Genomic DNA, 24290 nt, shown 5'->3' on the forward strand with positions numbered 1-24290 from the left:
ATTCTACCAGAGGTACAAGGAGGAGCTGGTACCATTCCTTCTGAAACTATTCCAATCAATAGAAAAAGAGGGAATCCTCCCTAACTCATTTGATGAGGCCAACATCATCCTGATACCAAAGCCTGGCAGAGACACAACAAAAAAAGAGAATTTTAGACCAATATCCCTGATGAACATCGATGCAAAAATCCTCAATAAAATACTGGCAAACCGGATTCAGCAGCACATCCAAAACTTATCCACCATGATCAAGTGGGCTTCATCCCTGGGATGCAAGGCTGGTTCAACATTCGCAAATCAATAAATGTAATCCAGCATAGAAACAGAACCTAGACAAGAACCACATGATTATCTCAATAGATGCAGAAAAGGCTTTTGACAAAATTCAACAGCCCTTCATGCTAAAAACGCTCAATAAATTCGGTATTGATGGAACGTACCTCAAAATAATAAGAGCTATTTATGACAAACCCACAGCTAATATCACACTGAATGGGCAAAAACTGGAAAAATTCCCTTTGAAAACTGGCACAAGACAGGGATGCCCTCTCTCACCACTCCTATTCAACATAGTGTTGGAAGTTCTGGCTAGGGCAATCAGGCAAGAGAAAGAAATCAAGGGTATTCAGTTAGGAAAAGAAGAAGTCAAATTGTCCCTGTTTGCAGATGACATGACTGTATATTCAGAAAACCCCATCGTCTCAGCCCAGAATCTCCTTAAGCTGATAAGCAACTTCAGCAAAGTCTCAGGATACAAAATTAATGTGCAAAAATCACAAGCATTCTTATACACCAGTAACAGACAAGCAGAGAGCCAAATCAGGAATGAACTTCCATTCACAATTGCTTCAAAGAGAATAAAATACCTAGGAATCCAACTTACAAGGGATGTCAAGGACCTCTTCAAGGAGAACTACAAACCACTGCTCAGTGAAATCAAAGAGGACACAAACAAATGGAAGAACATACCATGCTCATGGATAGGAAGAATCAATAGCGTGAAAATGGCCATACTGCCCAAGGTTATTTATAGATTCAATGCCATCCCCATCAAGCTACCAATGAGTTTCTTCACAGAATTGGAAAAAACTGCTTTAAAGTTCATATGGAACCAAAAAAGAGCCCACATTGCCAAGACAATCCTAAGTCAAATGGACAAAGCTGGAGGCATCACGCTACCTGACTTCAAACTATACTACAAGGCTACAGTAACCAAAACAGCATGCTACTGGTACCAAAACAGAGATATAGACCAATGGAACAGAACAGAGTCCTCAGAAATAATACCACACATCTACAGCCATCTGATCTTTGACAAACCTGAGAGAAAGAAGAAATGGGGAAAGGATTCCCTATTTAATAAATGGTGCTGGGAAAATTGGCTAGCCATAAGTAGAAAGCTGAAACTGGATCCTTTCCTTACTCCTTATACGAAGATTAATTCAAGATGGATTAGAGACTGAAATGTTAGACCTAATACCATAAAAACCCTAGAAGAAAATCTAGGTAGTACCATTCAGGACATAGGCATGGGCAAGGACTTCATTTTGGTGTTTTGGTCTAAAACACCAAAAGCAACGGCAGCAAAAGCCAAAATTGACAAATGGGATCTCATTAAACTAAAGAGCTTCTGCACAGCAAAAGAAACTACCATCAGAGTGAACAGGCAACCTACAGAATGGGAGAAAATTTTTGCAATCTACTCATCTGACAAAGGGCTAATATCCAGAATCTACAAAGAACTCAAACAAATATTCAAGAAAAAAACAAATAACCCCATCAAAAAGTGGGCAAAGGATATGAACAGACATTTCTCAAAAGAAGACATTCATACAGCCAACAGACACATGAAAAAATGCTCATCATCACTTGCCATCAGAGAAATGCAAATCAAAACCACAATGAGATACCACCTCACACCTGTTAGAATGGCAATCATTAAGAAGTCAGGAAACAACAGGTGTTGGAGAGGATGTGGAGAAATAGGAACACTTCTACACTGTTGGTGGGATTGTAAACTAGTTCAACCATTATGGAAAACAGTATGGCGATTCCTCAAGGATCTAGAACTAGATGTACCATATGACCCAGCCATCCCACTACTGGGTATATACCCAAAGGATTATAAATTATTCTACTACAAAGACACATGCACACGTATGTTTATTGCGGCACTATTCACTATAGCAAAGACTTGGAATCAACCCAAATGTCCATCTGTGACAGACTGGATTAAGAAAATGTGGCACATATACACCATGGAATACTATGCAGCCATAAAAAGGATGAGTTTGCGTCCTTTGTAGGGACATGAATGCAGCTGGAAACCATCATTCTTAGCAAACTATCACAAGAACAGAAAACCAAACACCGCATGTTCTCACTCATAGGTGGGAACTGAACAATGAGATCACTTGGACTCAGGAAGGGGAACATCACACACTGGGGCCTATCATGGGGAGGGGGGGAGGGGGGAGGGATTGCATTGGGGAGTTATACATGATATAAATGATGAATTGATGGGTGCTGACGAGTTGATGGGTGCAGCACACCAACATGGCACAAGTATACATATGTAACAAACCTGCGCGTTATGCACATGTACCCTAGAACTTGAAGTATAATATAAATAAATAAATAAATAAATAAAACAAAATTGCTTTAGTGACTCCATCTTATGAGCCTGCTGGTTAGATGTATAGGTTACAGTCATTAAAACAAAAGGTGATGATGGCCCAGACTAAGGTGGTAGGAGTGGGAGCAAATGTAGAATCTAGATTTGAGAGAGAAGTTTCTGACTGGAAACAAAAAGGTGTGGCTGATTGGATATGGGTGTGAGGGAGGGAGGAGTGAGGGCTGTCACTGTGATATTCAAGGAGAGGATGAAAGATAAACTCTATTTGAACACGAAGAGTTCAGGTTCCTAGGAGACATCCGGGCAGAGATGGCCAGAGGGCAGACTGAACCATGGGCAAGAGGCCAGCGCTGAACTTACAAAGACTTAGGAGTTAACAGAAGCTGAAGCATGTACATGCATGAGCTCAGACAGAAAAAGTAAGAAGTAAAGTGGAAGGAGGAGAAGACAAGGACAGGCTGTTTGAGGTGTCATAGGAAACTGATATCCAGGATGAAGCATTTAGTGTTAATCCCACACTCCAGGCTGTCTCCTGGTATAATTCATTCCTGGGCAAATTCTATTCCTCATTAACATTTTTTTCTTTCCTTGGGTTGTGTTTTATTATTTTAGTTTTATTATGCTGGTACAAACGCCAAGTACTTCTCCTAATAAATGGCTTTTTTCATCTGTTATATCACCCAAATGAATCCAAGCACTTATAATTAGCAAGGTTTACATAACAGGTATAATTTCTTGATAATAAAGTCCAACCATTATCACTGATTTTTCTTAATGGAACATTTTGTTTTTGAAGTAAACAGCAGGCATTAACCAAATATATCTGGATAGCAATAATACTCAACTCTGATAATAACCTGTTTGCTACTCTCTTGAAACTAATCATAATTCTAGAACAAAATAAAAACATTAGAAGATTAATAAAAGCTATTTTATCAGACAAGGCTCATTCTTCTTTAGCGCTATATTTATCTCACAAGGGAAAATTACTTTATTACATGGGTAGCAATGCATTTATGACAAGGCACTTGAAAAATAAGTCTGATGCTCATTTTGAAATTCCATTTCTTAGTAGTCATAGGCCATGCAGTCATCAGAAATACTTTTAAAAAGAAAAAACTACCACATGCTTTTAAGTGCTTTGTTTCCAATAATAAAAGGACTGGCAGGTATATATATATTAGAGTTTAGACTGTCGGTATTTGGTTTATGTTAAATCATAAATGAAATTCAATACTATGGCCATACCAGATCTAAATATAGTCATGCTCTGCATAACAACGTTTTGGTCAGTGATAGACTGCATATATGACTGTGGTCCCCTAAGATCATACCATGTTTTTACTGTACCCTTTCTATGTTTAAATATGTTTAGATACACAAATACATCATGTTATAATTGCCTACAGTATTGAGTACAATAATATGCTGTACAGGTTTGTAGCCTAGGAACAATAGGTCATAGCATAGGTGTGTAGAAGGCTACACCATCTAGGTTTCTGTAAGCACACTCTGTGATATTCACACAATGACAAAATCACTTATTGACATTTTTCTCAGAATGTATCCCTGTCATTAAGCAACACATGACTGTAGTTAGACAAAAGAGAGGGTTTTTCAATTATTCAGTAATTTGATATAGTCAAGCAAATAATTCCAAGGAATCGGGGGGAAATACCCCTTCTGCCTAAGCTCCTCTAATTGGCAACACTTAGCAGATCCATGGGTAAATCACTGGACTTGTTACCTCTGTGTCACTGGCTTACCCCAACAGCTAGCTCAGAACCGTAGGGTTCTGCAAAGCAACTGCCCCACCCCAATCCCACCTCAAAACAAGTATCGTATTTCCAGGAGTACCTGGCTGGTGGAGATAGCTGATCATATTTCATTCTCCTATTTCCAGATATAACCTGGAGCAGCTGCCAAGCCAGGGAAACCCACTGCCCACTCCATTTGCAGTTAGGTAGAAACATATAACTCCTTTCCACTGTGAAGTAGAAGGGGGTAATTTGTGCCACTTCTAGACAGGTTTTTTAAGGAGCAGGCATATCTCCCCCATGCTCTTTATTCTTCTACCAGCTGAATGCCATGACAACCAGGTCCCAAGGAACTTCCGAATCTCCAAATGGAAGTCTCCAAAGCCCCTGAATCACCAGAAAAAGGGAGAACCATCCACTGGACACCACACTGTTAGGTGAGCAGAACACAAACTCCTGTTGTGTTTGAGCCTTTAAACATTCTTGGCATAAATGAGGCAGCAGATTATCCTCTTTAATATACAAAATGATGCCTCAAATATGCGTGTAAACAAGTAAAATCAGCTATCCAGAAAGCTACTCTGTGCCACAACTTCTTTATTTCTATTTCTGCAACATGAGGCATCCCAGTGTCAACCAGGGACCACTACATCTGCTGGGCATCCCGGCTCACATTACTTCAGTCTGGCACATCTGCCTCTTCTGCTAGGATTACCAGATATTGTTGCCATAGCCTCTGGGCACCGATGCCTCCACTGGCACTTCCACTGCTTATTCTGGGTACTGATGCTCTGGCCTAACACACTCACCCTTCCTGAACTCTGCTACCTCTTCAGCTGGGGCCCTCGAATTACCGAAAGTCCTCCAAGCTTCGTGGTGAATTAAACAAATGCATTAATTCATTTTGATGTTACACTCATTTGATTTCAAGCAGCTGAAAGAGAAAACGCAGCTCACAGTGGCTTAAGCCATAAAAGCATTTACTGATCTCATGACACAAGAATTCTGAAGATGTGGAGCTCCAAGTTTGGTGCAGCAGCTCCACAGCACCATCCATCATCTAATTTCTTTCTGCTTCGACCATGCCATTCTCAACTGTGAGCTTTTCATTCTTGGACATGCCACCTCTTGATCACAAGATGACTGCCACAGGTACAAGCTGCACATCTTCACACAATATCAGGTGAGCAAAATGGTAGGAGAGTTTCTCCCAGAAACCCAGCTGCAGCCTTCTCCTTGCACAGCGTTGAGTAGAACTAGGTCACATGGTCATCATAGTTCTGGGACCTCTGGGAAAGAGAGACTGTCAAAGTAATGAAATTGTCATTAATGACTTAAACCAATCATGATTTTAGCCCTCATAGTGGGGCATAAGGCTACCCCCTCCCCCTCAAAGAAAACAAGATTGTGATTACAAAAAGGAAGGGAAATGGCTATTGGGGTTAGAAGGGCAACTGACAGTGTCTGCCACAGATTCCAATCCCGCCATATCACCTTCCATACACAGAAAATCTAGTCAAGGTCTTCTCTCTTCTAAGCCCAGATTTGAGTCCATGGGGGACTGGCCAAGTATAAGGCTAAGTGGTGGGCATCTGTCCCCTGTGTCATCCACACATACACTGGCTGTGACTATGGTTTTGATAATGGATGAAGCTTTTCAAGCCTGTCTCCTCTCTGAATGAGTGCTCATCCAGTACCTGTAGTGATCAAAAAAGGCTTCATTGCAGCAGCATCCCACCAGTTTGAGAGACAAGCTCATACATGTTTATATTCCATAATAGTCATTGTTTGGGCTTAAGCTGCAATTTACCAGCCTTATCCCACCACTTTTCATTTTGTCTTTACTGGACTTCAAATCAAGAAACACATAATTTTTGATACACACCCAATACTGGTCAGAATGTTTTAGATAAAATCTTATCTTAGAACATGTATATATCCTTACACATTTCCAAAAAGAAATTCATACTAAGAAAGACAACAGGCCATTTATTCAATATTAACTGCATTTAAATGTGAGAAAAATCAAAGAATGTTAAAGGAAATACACTACTTATCAGAAATGGTATGTGTTAATAATTCTGAGAGAAAAATTCTAATTCATCTACAACTTCAAAGGGTAACATTTCCCAGGGGAACTTAAATTAATCATAGAAAAGGAAAATGCAATGGCATTACATGCATTTTTTAGGCTCTTGATATTTTCCTTCTACCTATTTAAATGAATTTTCAAAATGATGGACTCTCTCTGGAGTAAACCTCTAGAACAATCTGAGTTGAGGCTTTCTGATTGTCCATATTTCACACTTAGGGCAGTTCAGATGCCTCTGTGATAAGAGGGGCTTGCAGCTGACACGAAGTTTCTGATAGAGAAACTGAATTTATTAAAACACAATATCTATCGACATGCTAACAGGTAAGATGTCTTCAGGGCTTCAGTTAAGGTCGATGATTTCTTTTTTTTTTTTTTTTTTTTTTTTTTTTTGAGACGGAGTCTCGCTCTATCGCCCAGGCTGGAGTGCAGTGGCTGGATCTCAGCTCACTGCAAGCTCCGCCTCCCGGGTTTACGCCATTCTCCTGCCTCAGCCTCCCCAGTAGCTGGGACTACAGGCACCCGCCACCTCACCCGGCTAGTTTTTTGTATTTTTTAGTAGAGACGGGGTTTCACGGTGTTAGCCAGGATGGTCTCGATCTCCTGACCTCGTGATCCACCCGTCTCGGCCTCCCAAAGTGCTGGGATTACAGGCTTGAGCCACCGCACCCGGCCAAGGTCGATGATTTCTAATCTACATAAATTTCCCTGGAACTGACTGTAAACTAGTTAAATGGCTGACTGGTGACAAAAAGATGAGGAAAATAATGAATGCATATAAAGCAGCACAAAAGATTTGGAGGCATTTGTATCTGCTCTGTAATTATGTTGGCGCATGGGAAATTAAAATTCTTGCTGGCCTCCTCCTTCCCTTCCTCCCTTCCCCCAGGCCTCCTCATCTTGTTCCGGTAAAAAAAGCTCTTGAAGCAAATGGGAATGGTAGATTGAGGTAAAAAAAAAAAAACAAAGAGAAAGAAAGATGAGAGGAGAGATAAAAAGAACAGGCAGGAGGGCTCTCCATGGCCCCCGAGTGAGGCAAAGGGCTCTTGCCCGACCTAGAAAGGCTGTCTTAACTAAAGTGTCTGGTCAAGGAAGGAAATTGTTCAGATGAATTTTTTTGCATCTTACTTACCTCTATCTTGTGCATTGGGGTGTGATTATCTGTGTATATTATTCCTCTAGAGCAGGGGTGGACAACCACAGCAGGGCCAAATTCAACCCACCACTTGTTTTTACACCACTCACAAGAATGGGTTTTACATTTCCTAATGGTTACATTTTTAAATGTTACATAAATACTTAATAATTCACTCAATTTTGCCTCACAGAATTGAAATATTTACTCTCTGGTCCCTTAAGAAAGAGTTTTTCAGCCCCTCATTAGATGAGACCTCCAGAAGCAGCACTGTTCGTTTATATTGTTCTCCCTTGGATGGAATAAAGCCTGGTGGTTAGAAGGATAAACAACAGTTTCGAGAGCATCCTGGAACAGCGGCAAAGACTTTTCTTTCATTTGTAAATGAAGAAACCAAGACCTAGGGATGCCAATCAACTGACCTAAAGTCCAGCTGCTTTTTAGTGGCAGAGCTAAAGCTAGAATCCCCTCCACAGCATACCACCTTGATCTGGTGCTGCCAACAAAGCGTTACAACACCTTTTGAGCTCTGTCTTTCAATCCAACTGATCAACCTCTGTGCATCAGTAAGATGCAAAAGCATGGCTATTCAGAGTGCACTTTGATGAAGAGGGACAAATGCAGTTAGTAGGGAGATAAAATGACAACAACAACAACTAATCATATTCCTAAAGAGAGGTACAGTTTGAAACTCAGTACCTGGGTAAGTGACAAACCTGATACTGTCCTAAGCAATTAATCTATGACTATCTGGACCTATTGAGGAGACCCTGAAAAACATGACTATGTTTACTGTGAAATTCAAAACTGATTTGTAATGCACTTAATGGTGAACTGAGAGTAAAAAACACACTGACAAAATAAAAAGAATTTTCTTCATTATGTATGCTCAGAATAACATCAGAGAGAAAATACTTTCCTTGACACATTTTATGGCCATTTTGAATGTCTCTAGTGATAAGAGTTTCTAACTCTTTTCGGGAAGGCTACTCCTTAAACGAATACTTTTTTTGTCATTTAGGTTTTCCAAGGCAATATCTCAAGATCTAATGGGTTTATTCAACACTCAACACAGATGCTAAGTTGAAACCTTTCTAATCGTTTTCTAATCCAAACTGTATTATGATTTTTTGCTATGTTTTTAAAAGCTTGGGAATTTGAAATCTTGACATGTATATTTTAAGAAATATTGATGCTTCCTTAGGAATTTAAGAGGAAAGAGTCAATCAATTGGGCATAACTAAACACTCTGACCAGCTATCTGGGAATAATTAGCCTAATGCTATTGCATAGGTGATGTGTGGCTTTATATTATCTACACAATGTGAAAGAAAAACCCTTCCTTCCTCTCTCTGGAGGGTTCTTTTGAAAGTCTTACTGCTCTAGTTAGTTCAATGTTATTTATTTTTACTGTGTTCATTATTTTAGTGCTCAAGAGTAATGTTGAATGTTTAGTAACAATAAATTTTATTTCCCATGTGTCAGTCTGGTTACAAAGCTAATACAAATCCCTCTAAATCTTTTGTGCCATCTAGTATGCATTCATTACTTTCTTCATCTTTTTTTTTTTGTCACCAGCCAATCATTTAACTAGTTTATAGTCAGTTCCAAAGTAATTTGTGTAGATTAGAAATCAAAAGTGTTGTCCAAGGCCCTCAAAGCATCTCAACTGGCCCTCTCTGTAGTGAATTGGGTTTTTTCTCTATCAAATCGATGACACATATATTCCATGTAGACCTGTGGTGTTGGCTCTATTTAACCTAAAACTTCAGAACACATACTCTCCAATCATAATCAATCAACCAACAATTATTTCTACCCATGTAATGCTCTTCTAAGGACTTGCTCTGGGTAAAAAAATAAAACCAGAATAAATGACAGCAGATGGCAAAAAAAAAAAAAAGACAATATTAAACAAGTGATTTTTCAGAGTTGATTTAAACTTGGCTAAGGATTTTTTAAAGTCTTGTTGTTTCACAAGTGAACGTCATATGCAAAGAGTAGAGGGAACAAAGTAGTTCTCAACAGAAATGCCTAGTTTTAATTTATAGAAGGATAAACCAAAGACAACCCACATTAAAATACATTTTACTCTTTACACTAAGTGGGACATTCTGCAAATATTGCCCCAACAAAACAAAGTCTTGTGTCTATTTAGGCTATATTCAAATTTTCTCTAAAATTAATCAAGTAACAAATGTTTATTGAGTCCCACGGTTTACTCTGTAGGTCCTTCAACATAAAGATGTTGGAGATCAAGGAGAAGGCCAAATCCAGAAGGCAAGAAAGCATAGAGGGACATGGAAGCATATCTATGCACTCTTTTTCTCTATGCCTTTCCCAGTCATTACCACAGCAGCAAAGCTTTACCTTGACCTACTAGGACATGGTTATCATGAAAGATTATAGAATAGAGTGAGAGCATAGAAGCCAGAATAACCAACTTTTCTTACAAACAAAGTTCCAGGACACTATTTACTGTCTGAATTTTCTAAGGCTATAATGAAGTAAATACCTCCCACCAAAAAAAAAAAAAAAAAAACCACAAAAACAAAAACAAACCACATGACAACTCTGCCTTCTGGTAAGATTGTATCTAGGTCAGGTCAACAGGTTCCTGTTTTATTTATGCCTTTTTAATTACTAATTTCTAAATGACCTCTGAGAAGCACCAAATTTATAAATAGTAAAATCATCCTTTTAGAAATTTGTTCATGGGAGATTAAGTTAGAACAAAAGATCAGGCTGCCCAACTCAAATGAGCCAGAAAATACAACCAAAACCTTTATCAAGTACAAACAAAAATTCACCCAAACAAAAGTGTGGTGTTAGGTAGATAAAATCTACAAACAACATACGGAATTCTGTACCAAAGCAACTGGGTATTCTGGCACTTTTTTACATTTTACAATCTAGTCATCGGTTCATATGTAATTTTTAAAAATCTACCCATAGTTTACCATGTCTTCAGATTTAAAAAAAAAAAAAAAAAAAGTCGAGCATGGTTTCCACTGTGAATTAGTAATTAATTGTTTCTTACTGGGGCTGATTTTCCACACCTCTTTTTATACCGTAAGCCCCTTTCAAAAGTATTTTAATCTTTTGGACGATTCTAAGTGAACAATAGCCCAGCCTTCATTAATAAACACATTACAATTCCCTAACCTGGCTTTCCTGCATCTTCTTTAGGGATAGCTCTGGGGCAGCACTAGGAGGACGTGTGCACTCTTTCTTCAGGTGCTTGTGCTTTGATGGTGACTGGGAGGCAGGCAAACTCCCTGGGCTAGTTTGCATGTTAAAGATAATCCTGGCAGGTATCTGGTTGAAGATCTGAAAGCTCCTCTCTTGTGTGAGCAAGGGCAAACTCTCTTTGGCGACGTGAATTGACAATAAGAAGCATATTCAACAAACTTCAGGGACCCTTTGTACCCCTTTTCTTAAAGCCAGAAAACCTATATTAGAGAAAGTTTGGGCCTAATGTTTTCTATTGTGTCACTCTGCCCTACCACCCCCTGTTGCCAATAGCATAAAACATTTTAACATGTCACTACTTCTTAATTTTAGCAGAGGCAGAAATCTGTACAGTTTTTTAATTATTTTTAAATTCTTTTCAATTTCTGATTTCACTTGCATATCACTCACTTATTTTCTATACAGAAGAGAACAAAAGTGCTTGAATTATGCATAAGATCTTTTAAAAGCATCTTTCAGACAAAGTATATTATTAAGCATTGTAAAATTATTATTGCACATCACTTTTATTATGTAGCTCATTTTAAATGGGCCAGAATATTTTAATCATCAAAAAAAGCCATAATATATAGCTTAAAATTGAAAATATATCTGCGCATTTTTTCCATAAAACATGCATGCGTGATTTTCAGCCCCATTTAACTAATGTGTTTTGGAAATATGTTACAATAGTAAATGCAACAAATCTCAGTCAAGGAAAAAAGTAATATAAAAAGTGTGATTAATAGCAATATATATTTTTTTCATTTTACAGAAGTCCCTATTTTGAAATATGAATCATTTTACATAGATAACCTCTGTATTTCCATGTCATTTATCTAAACTTTTATCTAAACTGTAGTTTAGATAAACTGTAGTATATTACAACTCTGGGTGTAGAATTGCAAATTATATCAAAGAAACAAACTATCAAAACAACATAAATTACCCACTATGCACTTGCAAAGAAAAAAATGCAACTGTTAAAGAATTAAAGAGTAATAAAAAAATCAAATAAAGCCCACAGCATGGATACATGTATGTCCAGAAATGAAAATATATTTGGATTCATATTATTGGAAATTATTTCTTAATTGAACTAGTGATGTGAAAATGAAAGTTATTAGATCATTTTGATGGGTGATCTTCATAATCAGCTCCTGGTAAGCTTATAAAATATGTATGCTCCTCTTGTATGTAAGACAGACATTTCCCTGACTATGTCTTTTCTTAGATGTGACTCCACAGTAAAACTGAGCTGGTTTTTAAAATGTACATTAAAAATTTTGGATGACAGCACATTTCTGTAAGGCAAAATTGGTTTGTGGTTTCTATTGTAAGAAAGAGAATTACTGTGCACAGTATAGGAAGTCTAATTTTAGGGCTTTCATGGTTGGGTAGTAGCTAGAGTTTTCAGCTCAACCACACGTCATGAATAACAACACATTGAATTTACATAGCTATTTCCTCAGTGGAATTCCAAGAACTACATAATCTCATTTGGACTCATAACATCTCTTCCAGGCTGCAAACTAGGAAATGTCTCCATTTTAAACAATGGAAAAGAACAGGCATATAGAGATTGGACCACACCTTGCACCAAGTAGATTAGAAAACAGTTTTCTGGTAATGGAAATGGGTTCCAACAATCCCTTTTGAGAAATTGCAAGTGCCAAGCCTTTGCTGATCAGGTCCAGGCACCACATTTTCACAGTGGCCAGTCTCAGACCACTATTGTAAGACAGATAAGCCTCAGGACTGGGAGTACCAGATGTGTGCATTTTCAACAACCTTCTCTCAGCACCTCTCCCCACTTGGCCCAGTACCAACCACCACTGCCACCCCAGCTGACACTCATGCCACCTGACTCTGTCTCAGAACTGTGCCTTCTGGGGCCTAGTGCCCATCCCTTGCCTTGACCCCCCAGGGTTCTGATCTCCCTAGACTTTGGCTTCTACAAAATATATCTTCTCTGTTTATTCCCTTGTATTGGCTTACCTAACCACAGCACTCTCCTCTTCAACTTGGCTTCTATGCCTGAGTTCTCCTTCCTGGCTTCTCCTTCAGCATGGTGCTGCTGATCTTCTCTGAACCCAGCCTGCGGCTTGATGCTCTCACATATTACTCATAGGACAGGCCCCAGCCAGCTTGTCAGTGGGGCTGTATCCTCATGGCCCCAGTTTCCACTCTAGGACAAGAGCTCCAATAGCACTGGACTCTAGTGTACTTCTATGTAATTCTAATGGCTTTAACATGAGACTAAAGTGAACAGAGTCACAGACTAAGACTCCAGGCAGCCTCACCATCCTATGGCCACAGATGTATCACCAATAACTGGCCAGCAGTGCTGCAGAAGCCTACTGTTGTTACAGAGAACAAAAGAGAAAAGTGAAGATAATTAGTAGTTAAGACAAAAACCCCAAGATGCACATTCCACAAGCCATGGGATTGTCACATAATCTCCCTAACAGAAGGGGCATTGGATAATTATAGTCTTCTTGCTCAAAATCCAGCACTATCACTGTGTTGCTCCTGAAATAATCAACAGTAATACCAAAAAAATGGCAGCATGTGGGGCTTTTCTGCTGAGCAATACTCCAGCTTCCTGAGACACTCTGAGTTGTGGTGTAAGCAGGTAGCTTGCAAACAAGGCCACTTTAAGACAAGCAAGTTCTTCCTCTTAGAAAAGTAGAGTCTAGGCTTCCAGAAGCTGACTATTTGACTTGACTTTAAAGTATGACCCCAGGGTGGCTGGCAAGATGGCCAAAGAGGAACAGCTCCCATTTGCAGCTCCCAGCAAGATCAACACAGAGGGCAGGTGATTTCTGCATTTCCAACTAAGGTACCCAGCCCATTTCATTGGGACTGGCTAGACAGTGGGTGCAGCCCACAGAGGGCGAGCTGAAGTAGGACAGAGCATCACCTCACTCAGGAAGGGCAAGGGGTCGGGAAACTCCCTCCCCTAGCCAAGGGAAGCCATGAGGGACTGTGCTGTTAGGAACGGTGGACTCCAGCCCAGACACTATGCATTTCCCATGGTCTTCACAACCTGCAGATGAGGAGATTCCCTCAGAAGCCTATGCTACCAGGGTCCTGGGTTTCAAGCACAAAACTGAGTGACAATTTGGGCAGACACCGAGCTAGCTACAGGAGTTTTTTTCATACCCGAGTAGCCACCTGGAACGCCAGTGAGACAGAATTGTTCACTCCCGTGGAAAGGGGGCTGAAGCCAGGGCACCAAGTGGTCTAGCTCAGCAGATCTCACCCCCACAAAGCCCAGCAAGCTGAGATCCACTGGCTTGAAATTCTCGCTGCCAGCACAGAAGTCTAAAGTTGACCTGGGATGCTTGAGCTTGGTCGGGGGAGGGGAGTCTGCCATTACTGAGACTTGAGTAGGAAGTTTCCCCTCACAGTGTAAACAAACCCCCTGGGAAGTTCAAACTCGGTGGAGCCCACCACAGCTTGGCAAAGCCATGGTAGCCAGACTGCCTCTCTAGATTCCTCCTCTCTGGGCAGGGCATCTCTGAAAGAAAGGGAGCAGCCCCAGTCAGGGGTTTATAGATAAAACTCCCATCTCCCTGGGACAGAGCACCTGGAGGAAGGTGTGGCTGTGGGTGCAGCTTCAGCAGTCTTAAACATTCTTGCCTACTGGCTTTGAAGAGAGCAGCAGATCTCCCAGCAGAGCAATCAAGCTCTGCTAAGAGACAGACTGCCTCCTCAAGTGGGTCCCTGACTGACCCCCATGCCTTCTGACTAGAAGACACCTCTCAGTAGGGGTCAACAGACACCTCATACAGGAGAGCTCTGGTTGGCATCCAGTGGGTGCCCTGCTGTGATGAAGCTTCCAGAGGAAGGAACAGGCAGCATTCTTTGCTGTTCTGCAGCCTCTGCTGGTGATACCCAGGCAAACAGGGTCAGGAGTGTACCTCCAGCAAACTCCAGCAGACCTGCAGCAAAGGGGCCTGACTGTTAGAAGGAAAACTAACAAACAGAAAGGAATAGCATCAACATCAACAAAAAGGACATCCACACAGAAACTCCATCCAAAGGTCACCAACATCAAAGACCAAAGGCAGATAAATCCATGAAGATTAAGAAAAACCAGTGCAGGGCGGAGCAAGACGGCCGAATAGGAACAGCTCCAGTCTCCAACTCCCAGCGCGAGCGACACAGAAGACCGGTGATTTCTGCATTTTCAACTGAGGTACTGGGGTCATCTCACTAGGGAGTGCCGGACAATCGGTGCTGGTCAGCTGCTGCAGCCTGATCAGCGAGAGCTGAAGCAGGGCGAGGCATCACCTCACCTGGAAGCGCAAGGGGGAAAGGAATCCGTTTTCCTAGCCAGGGGAACTGAGACACACAACACCTGAAAAATCGGGTAACTCCCACCCCAATACTGCGCTTTAAGCAAACAGGCACACCAGGAGAGTGTATCCTACACCTGGCCGGGAGGGTCCCACGCCCACGGAGCCTCCCTCACTGCTAACACAGCAGTCCGCCGCAATCTACCCGCAGGGCAGCGGGCGAGGCTGGGGGAGGGGCGCCCGCCATTGCTGAGGCTTAAGTAGGTAAACAAAGCCGCTGGGAAGCTCAAACTGGGTGGAGCTCACAGCAGCTCAAGGAAGCCTGCCTGTCTCTGTAGTCTCCACCTCTGGGGACAGCGCACAGCTGAAGACCAACAGGGGAAGCAGCGGGGGCTGGTGCAGACGCGAACGACTCTGTCTGACAGCTTTGGGGAGAGCCGTGGATCTCCCAACACGGAGGTTGAGATCTGAGAACGGACAGACTGCCTGCTCAGGTGGGTCCCTGACCACTGAGTAGCCTAGCTGGGAGACATCCCCCACTAGGGGCAGTCTGACACCCCACACCTCACAAGGTGGAGTACACCCCTGAGAGGAAACTTCCAAAGGAAGAATCAGACAGGTACACTCGCTGTTCAGCAATATTCTATCTTCGGCAACCTCTGCTGCTGATACCCAGGCAAACAGGGTCTGGAGTGGACCTCAAGCAATCTCCAACAGACCAACAGACAGTCCTTCTGACTGTCAGAAGGAAAACTATCAAACAGGAAGGACACCTATACCAAAACCCCATCAGTATGTCACCATCATCAAAGACCAGAGACAGATAAAACCACAAAGATGGGGAAGAAGCAGGGCAGAAAAGCCGGAAATTCAAAAAATAAGAGCGCATCTCCCCCTGCAAAGGAGCGCAGCCCATCACCAGCAACGGATCAAAGCTGGTCAGAGAATGACTTTGACGAGATGAGAGAAGAAGGCTTCAGTCCATCAAACTTCTCAGAGCTAAAGGAGGAATTACGTACCCAGCGCAAAGAAACTAAAAATCTTGAAAAAAGAGTGGAAGAACTGACAGCTAGACTAATTAATGCAGAGAAGATCATAAACGAAATGACAGAGATGAAAACCATGACACGAGAAATACGTGACAAATGCACAAGCTTCAGTAACCGACTAGATCAACTGGAAGAAAGAGTATCAGCGATTGAGGATCAAATGAATGAAATGAAGCGAGAAGAGAAACCAAAAGAAAAAAGAAGAAAAAGAAATGAACAAAGCCTGCAAGAAGTATGGGATTATGTAAAAAGACCAAATCTACGTCTGATTGGGGTGCCTGAAAGTGAGGGGGAAAATGGAACCAAGTTGGAAAACACTCTTCAGGATATCATCCAGGAGAACTTCCCCAACCTAGTAGGGCAGGCCAACATTCAAATTCAGGAAATACAGAGAACCCCACAAAGATACTCCTCCAGAACAGCAACTCCAAGACACATAATTGCCAGATTCACCAAAGTTGAAATGAAGGAAAAAATCTTAAGGGCAGCCAGAGAGAAAGGTCGGGTTACCCACAAAGGGAAGCCCATCAGACTAACAGCAGATCTCTCGGCAGAAACTCTCCAAGCCAGAAGAGAGTGGGGGCCAATATTCAACGTTCTTAAAGAAAAGAATTTTCAACCCAGAATTTCATATCCAGCCAAACTAAGTTTCATAAGTGAAGGAGAAATAAAATCCTTTACAGATAAGCAAATGCTTAGAGATTTTGTCACCACCAGGCCTGCCTTACAAGAAACCCTGTAGGAAGCCCTAAACATGGAAAGGAACAACCGGTACCAGCCATTGCAAAAACATGCCAAAATGTAAAGACCATCGAGGCTAGGAAGAAACTGCATCAACTAATGAGCAAAATAACCAGTTAATATCATAATGACAGGATCAAGTTCACACATAACAATATTAACCTTAAATGTTAATGGACTAAATGCTCCAATTAAAAGACACAGACTGGCAAACTGGATAAAGAGTCAAGACCCATCAGTCCGCTGTATTCAGGAGACCCATCTCACATGCAGAGACATACATAGGCTCAAAATAAAGGGATGGAGGAAGATCTACCAAGCAAATGGAGAACAAAAAAAAGCAGGGGTTGCAATCCTAGTCTCTGATAAAACAGACTTTAAACCATCAAAGATCAAAAGAGACAAAGAAGGCCATTGCATAATGGTAAAGGGATCAATTCAACAGGAAGAGCTAACTCTCCTAAATATATATGCACCCAATACAGGAGCACCCAGATTCATAAAGCAAGTCCTTAGAGACTTACAAAGAGACTTAGACTCCCATACAATAATAATGGGAGACTTCAACACTCCACTGTCAACATTAGACAGATCAACGAGACAGAAAGTTAGCAAGGATATCCAGGAATTGAACTCATCTCTGCACCAAGCAGACCTCATAGACATCTATAGAACTCTCCACCCCAAATCAACAGAATATACATTCTTCTCAGCACCACATCGCACTTATTCCAAAATTGACCACATAATTGGAAGTAAAGCACTCCTCAGCAAATGTACAAGAACAGAAATTATAACAAACTGTCTCTCAGACCACAGTGCAATCAAACTAGAACTCAGGACTAAGAAACTCAATCAAAACCGCTCAACTACATGGAAACTGAACAACCTGCTCCTGAATGACTACTGGGTACATAACGAAATGAAAGCAGAAATAAAGATGTTCTTTGAAACCAATGAGAACAAAGATACAACATACCAGAATCTCTGGGACACATTTAAAGCAGTGTGTAGAGGGAAATTTATAGCACTAAATGCCCACAAGAGAAAGCAGGAAAGATCTAAAATTGACACTCTAACATCACAATTAAAAGAACTAGAGAGGCAAGAGCAAACACATTCAAAAGCTAGCAGAAGGCAAGAAATAACTAAGATCAGAGCAGAACTGAAGGAGATAGAGACACAAAAAACCCTCCAAAAAAATCAATGAATCCAGGAGTTGGTTTTTTGAAAAGATCAACAAAATTGACAGACCGCTAGCAAGACTAATAAAGAAGAAAAGAGAGAGGAATCAAATAGACGCAATAAAAAATGATAAAGGGGATATCACCACTGACCCCACAGAAATACAAACAACCATCAGAGAATATTATAAACGCCTCTACGCAAATCAACTAGAAAATCTAGAAGAAATGGATAATTTCCTGGACACTTACACTCTCCCAAGACTAAAACAGGAAGAAGCTGAATCCCTGAATAGACCAATAGCAGGCTCTGAAATTGAGGCAACAATTAATAGCCTACCCACCAAAAAAAGTCCAGGACCAGATGGATTCACAGCTGAATTCTACCAGAGGTACAAGGAGGAGCTGGTACCATTCCTTCTGAAACTATTCCAATCAATTGAAAAAGAGGGAATCCTCCCTAACTCATTTTATGAGGCCAACATCATCCTGATACCAAAGCCTGGCAGAGACACAACAAAAAAAGAGAATTTTAGACCAATATCCCTGATGAACATCGATGCAAAAATTCTCAATAAAATACTGGCAAACCGGATTCAGCAGCACATCAAAAAGCTTATCCACCATGATCAAGTGGGCTTCATCCCTGGGATGCAAGGCTGGTTCAACATTCGCAAATCAATAAACGTAATCCAGCATAGAAACAGAACCAAAGACAAGAACCACATGATTATCTCAATAGATGCAGAAAAGGCTTTTGACAAAATTCAACAGCCCTTCATGCTAAAAACGCTCAAGAAATTCGGTATTGATGGAACGTACCTCAAAATAATAAGAGCTATTTATGACAAACCCACAGCTAATATCATTCTGAATGGGCAAAAACTGGAAAAATTCCCTTTGAAAACTGGCACAAGACAGGGATGCCCTCTCTCACCACTCCTATTCAACATGGTGTTGGAAGTTCTGGCTAGGGCAATCAGGCAAGAGAAAGAAATGAAGGGTATCCAGTTAAGAAAAGAAGAAGTCAAATTGTCCCTGTTTGCAGATGACATGATTGTATATTTAGAAAACCCCATTGTCTCAGCCCAAAATCTCCTTAAGCTGATAAGCAACTTCAGCAAAGTCTCAGGATACAAAATTAATGTGCAAAAATCGCAAGCATTCTTATACACCAGTAACAGACAAGCAGAGAGCCAAATCAGGAATGAACTTCCATTCACAATTGCTTCAAAGAGAATAAAATACCTAGGAATCCAGCTTACAAGGGATGTCAAGGACCTCTTCAAGGAGAACTACAAACCACTGCTCAGTGAAATCAAAGAGGACACCAACAAATGGAAGAACATACCATGCTCATGGATAGGAAGAATCAATATCGTGAAAATGGCCATACTGCCCAAGGTTATTTATAGATTCAATGCCATCCCCATCAAGCTACCAATGAGTTTCTTCACAGAATTGGAAAAAACTGCTTTAAAGTTCATATGGAACCAAAAAAGAGCCCGCATTGCCAAGACAATCCTAAGTCAAAAGGACAAAGCTGGAGGCGTCACGCTACCTGACTTCAAACTATACTACAAGGCTACAGTAACCAAAACAGCATGCTACTGGTACCAAAACAGAGCTATAGACCAATGGAACAGAACAGAGTCCTCAGAAATAATACCACACATCTACAGCCATCTGATCTTTGACAAACCTGAGAGAAACAAGAAATGGGGAAAGGAATCCCTATTTAATAAATGGTGCTGGGAAAATTGGCTAGCCATAAGTAGAAAGCTGAAACTGGATCCTTTCCTTACTCCTTATACGAAGATTAATTCAAGATGGATTAGAGACTGAAATGTTAGACCTAATACCATAAAAACCCTAGAAGAAAACCTAGGTAGTACCATTCAGGACATAGGCATGGGCAAGGACTTCATGTCTAAAACACCAAAAGCAATGGCAGCAAAAGCCAAAATTGACAAATGGGATCTCATTAAACTAAAGAGCTTTTGCACAGCAAAAGAAACTACCATCAGAGTGAACAGGCAACCTACAGAATGGGAGAAAATTTTTGCAACCTACTCATCTGACAAAGGGCTAATATCCAGAATCTACAAAGAACTCAACCAAATATACAAGAAAAAAACAAACAACCCCATCAAAAAGTGGGCAAAGGATATGAACAGACATTTCTCAAAAGAAGACATTCATACAGCCAACAGACACATGAAAAAATGCTCATCATCACTCGCCATCAGAGAAATGCAAATCAAAACCACAATGAGATACCATCTCACACCAGTTAGAATGGCAATCATTAAGAAGTCAGGAAACAACAGGTGTTGGAGAGGATGTGGAGAAATAGGAACACTTTTACACTGTTGGTGGGATTGTAAACTAGTTCAACCATTATGGAAAACAGTATGGCAATTCCTCAAGGATCTAGAACTAGATGTACCATATGACCCAGCCATCCCACTACTGGGTATATACCCAAAGGATTATAAATTATTCTACTACAAAGACACATGCACACGTATGTTTATTGCGGCACTATTCACAATAGCAAAGACTTGGAATCAACCCAAATGTCCATCTGTGACAGACTGGATTAAGAAAATGTGGCACATATACACCATGGAATACTATGCAGCCATAAAAAAGGATGAGTTTGCGTCCTTTGTAGGGACATGGATGCAGCTGGAAACCATCATTCTTAGCAAACTATCACAAGAACAGAAAACCAAACACCGCATGTTCTCACTCATAGGTGGGAACTGAACAATGAGATCACTTGGACTCGGGAAGGGGAACATCACACACTGGGGCCTATCATGGGGAGGGGGGAGGAGGGAGGGATTGCATTGGGGAGTTATACCTGATATGAATGATGAGTTGATGGGTGCTGACGAGTTGATGGGTGCAGCACACCAACATGGCATAAGTATACATATGTAACAAACCTGCACGTTATGCACATGTACCCTAGAACTTAAAGTATAATAAAAAATAAAAAATAAAAAAAAACCAGTGCAGAAAGGCTAAAAATTCCAAAAACCAGAATGCCTCTTCTCCAAAGGATCACAACTCCTCACCAGCAAGGGAACAAAACTGGACAAAGAATGAGTTTGATGAATTGACAGAAGTACGCTTCAGAAGGTGGGTAATAACCAACTCCTCTGAGCTAAAGGAGCATGTTCTAAACCAACACAAGGAAGCTAAGAACCTTAAAAAAGGTTAGAGGAATTGCTAACCAGAATAACCAGCTTAGAGAAGAAAATAAATGACCTGGTGGAGCTGAAAAACACAGCACAAGAACTTCATGAAGCATGCACAAGTATCAATAACCAAATCAATCAAGTGGAAGAAAGGATATCAGAGATTGAAGATCAACTTAATGAAATTAGGCATGAAGACAAGATTAGAGAAAAAAAGAATGAAAAGGAATGAACAAAGCCTCCAAGAAATATGGAACTATGTGAAAAGACCAAACCTACGTTTGATTGGTATACCTGAAAGTGATGAGGAGAATGGAATCAAGCTGGAAAACACTCTTTAGGATATTATCCAGGAGAACTTCCCAAACCTAGCAAGACAGGCCAACATTCAAATTCAGGAAATACAGAGAACACCACAAAGATACTCCTTGGGACAAGCAACCCCAAGACACATAATTGTCAGGTTCAACAAGGTTGAAATGAAGTAAAAAATATTAAGGGCAGCCAGAAAGAAAGGTCAGGTTATGCACGAAGAGAAGCCCATCAGACTAACAATGAATTTCTCTGCAGAAACCCTACAAGCCAGAAGAAAGTGGGGGCCAATATTTAACATTCCTAAAGAAAAGAATTTTCAAACCAGAATTTCATATCCAGCCAAACTAAGCTTCATAAGCAAAGGAGAAATAAACTCCTTTACAGACAAGCAAATGCTGAAGGATTTTGTCACCACTAGGCCTGCTTTACAAGAGCTCCTGAAGAAAGCAGTAAACATAGAAAGGAAAAACTGGTAGCAGCCACTGCAAAAAACATACTAAATTGTAAAGACCATTGAAACTATGAAGAAACTGCATCAACTAATGGGCAAAATAACCAGCTAGCATCACAATGACAGGATCAAATTTACACATAACAATATTAACCTTAAATGTAAACAGGCTAAATGCCCCAATTAAAAGACATAGGCTGCCAAATTGGATAGAGTCAAGACCCACTGGAGTGCTGTATCCAGGAGACCCATCTCACATGTAGAGATACACATAAGCTCAAAATAAAGGGATGGAGGAAGATCTACCAAGCAAATGGAAAGCAAAAAAAAAGCAGGGGTTGCCATCCTAGTCTCAGATCAAACAGACTTTAAACCGACAAAGATCAAAGAGACAAAGAAGGGCATTACATAATGGTAAGGGGAGTAATGCAACAAGAAGAGCTAACTATCCTAAATATATATACATCCAATACAGGAGCACCCAGATTCATAAAGCAAGTTCTTAGAGACCTACAAAGAGGCTTAGACTCCCACACAATAATAGTGGGATACTTTAACACCCCCATGTCAATATTAGACAGATCAACGAGACAGAAAATTAACAAGGATATTCAGGACTTGAACTCAGCTCTGGACCAACCAAACCTAATAGACATCTACAGAACTCTCCACCCCAAATCAACAGACTATACATACTTCTCAGTATTTATTCTAAAATTGACCACATAATTGGAAGTAAAACACTCCTCAACAAATGCAAAAGAACAGAAATCCTAACTAACAATGTCTCAGACCGCAGTTCAATGAAATGAGAACTCAGGTTTAAGAAACTCTCTCAAAACTGCACAACTACGTGGAAATTGAACAACCTGCTCCTGAATGACAACTGGGTAAACAATTATATTAAGGCAGAAATAAATAAGTTCTTTAAAACCAATGAGAATGAAAATACAATGTACCAGAATCTCTGCGACACAGCTAAACCAGTGTTTAGAGGGAAATTTATAGCACTAAATGCCCACAGGAGAAACTGGGAAAAATCTAAAATCGACACCCTAACATCACAATTAAAAGAACTAGAGAAGCAAGAGCAAACAAATTCAAAAGCTAGCAGGAGACAAGAAATAACTAAGATCAGAGCAGGACTGAAGGAGATAGAGACACACACACAAAAAAAAAAAAAAAAACTCCTTCAAAAAATCAAAGAATCCAGGAGCTGGCTTTTTGAACAGATTAACAAAATAGATAGACTGCTAGCCAGACTTATAAAGAAGAAAAGAGAAAAGAATCAAATAGACAAAATAAAAAATGATAAAGGGGAGATCACCACCAATGCCACAGAAATACAAACTACCATTAGAGAATATTATAAACACCTCTATGTAAATTAACTAGAAAATCTAGAAGAAATGGATAAATTCCTAGAAACATACACACTCCCAAGACTAAACCAGAAAGAAGTCAAATCCCAGAATACACCAATAATAAGTTCTGAAATTGAGGCAGTAATAGCCTAACAACCAAAAACAAGCCCAGGACCAGATGGATTCACAGCCAAATTCTGCTGGAGGTACAAAAAGGAGTTAGTACCATTCCTTCTGAAACTATTCCAAACAATAGAAAAAGATGGAACTCGTTTTATGAGGCCATCATCATCCTGATACCAAAATCTGGCAGAGACACAACAAAAAAAAAAATTTTAGGCCAATATCCCTGATGAACATCAGTGTGAAAATCCCCAATAAAATACAGGTAAACTGTATCCAGCACCACATCAAAAAGCTTATCTACCACGATCAAGTGGGCTTCATCCCTGGGATACAAGGCTGGTTCAATATACCCAAATCAATAAATGTAATCTATCACATAAACAGAACCAATGACAAAAACCACATGATTATCTCAATAGATACAGAAAAGGCCTTCGATAAAATTCAACACCCTTCATGCTAAAAACTCTCAATAAACTAGGTAATGATGAAACGTATCTCAAAATAATAAGAGCAATTTATGACAAACCCACAGCCAATATCATACTGAATGGGCAAAACCTAGAAGCACTCCCTTTGAAAACCAGCACAAGACAAGGATGTCCTCTCTCACGACTCCTATTCAACATAGTATTGGAAGTTCTGTCCAGGGCAATCACACTAAAGAAAGAAATAAAGGGTGTTCACATAGGAAGAG

The sequence above is a fragment of the Rhinopithecus roxellana genome, chromosome 10, assembly GCF_007565055.1.
Source record: "Rhinopithecus roxellana isolate Shanxi Qingling chromosome 10, ASM756505v1, whole genome shotgun sequence".
NCBI lineage: Eukaryota > Metazoa > Chordata > Mammalia > Primates > Cercopithecidae > Rhinopithecus > Rhinopithecus roxellana.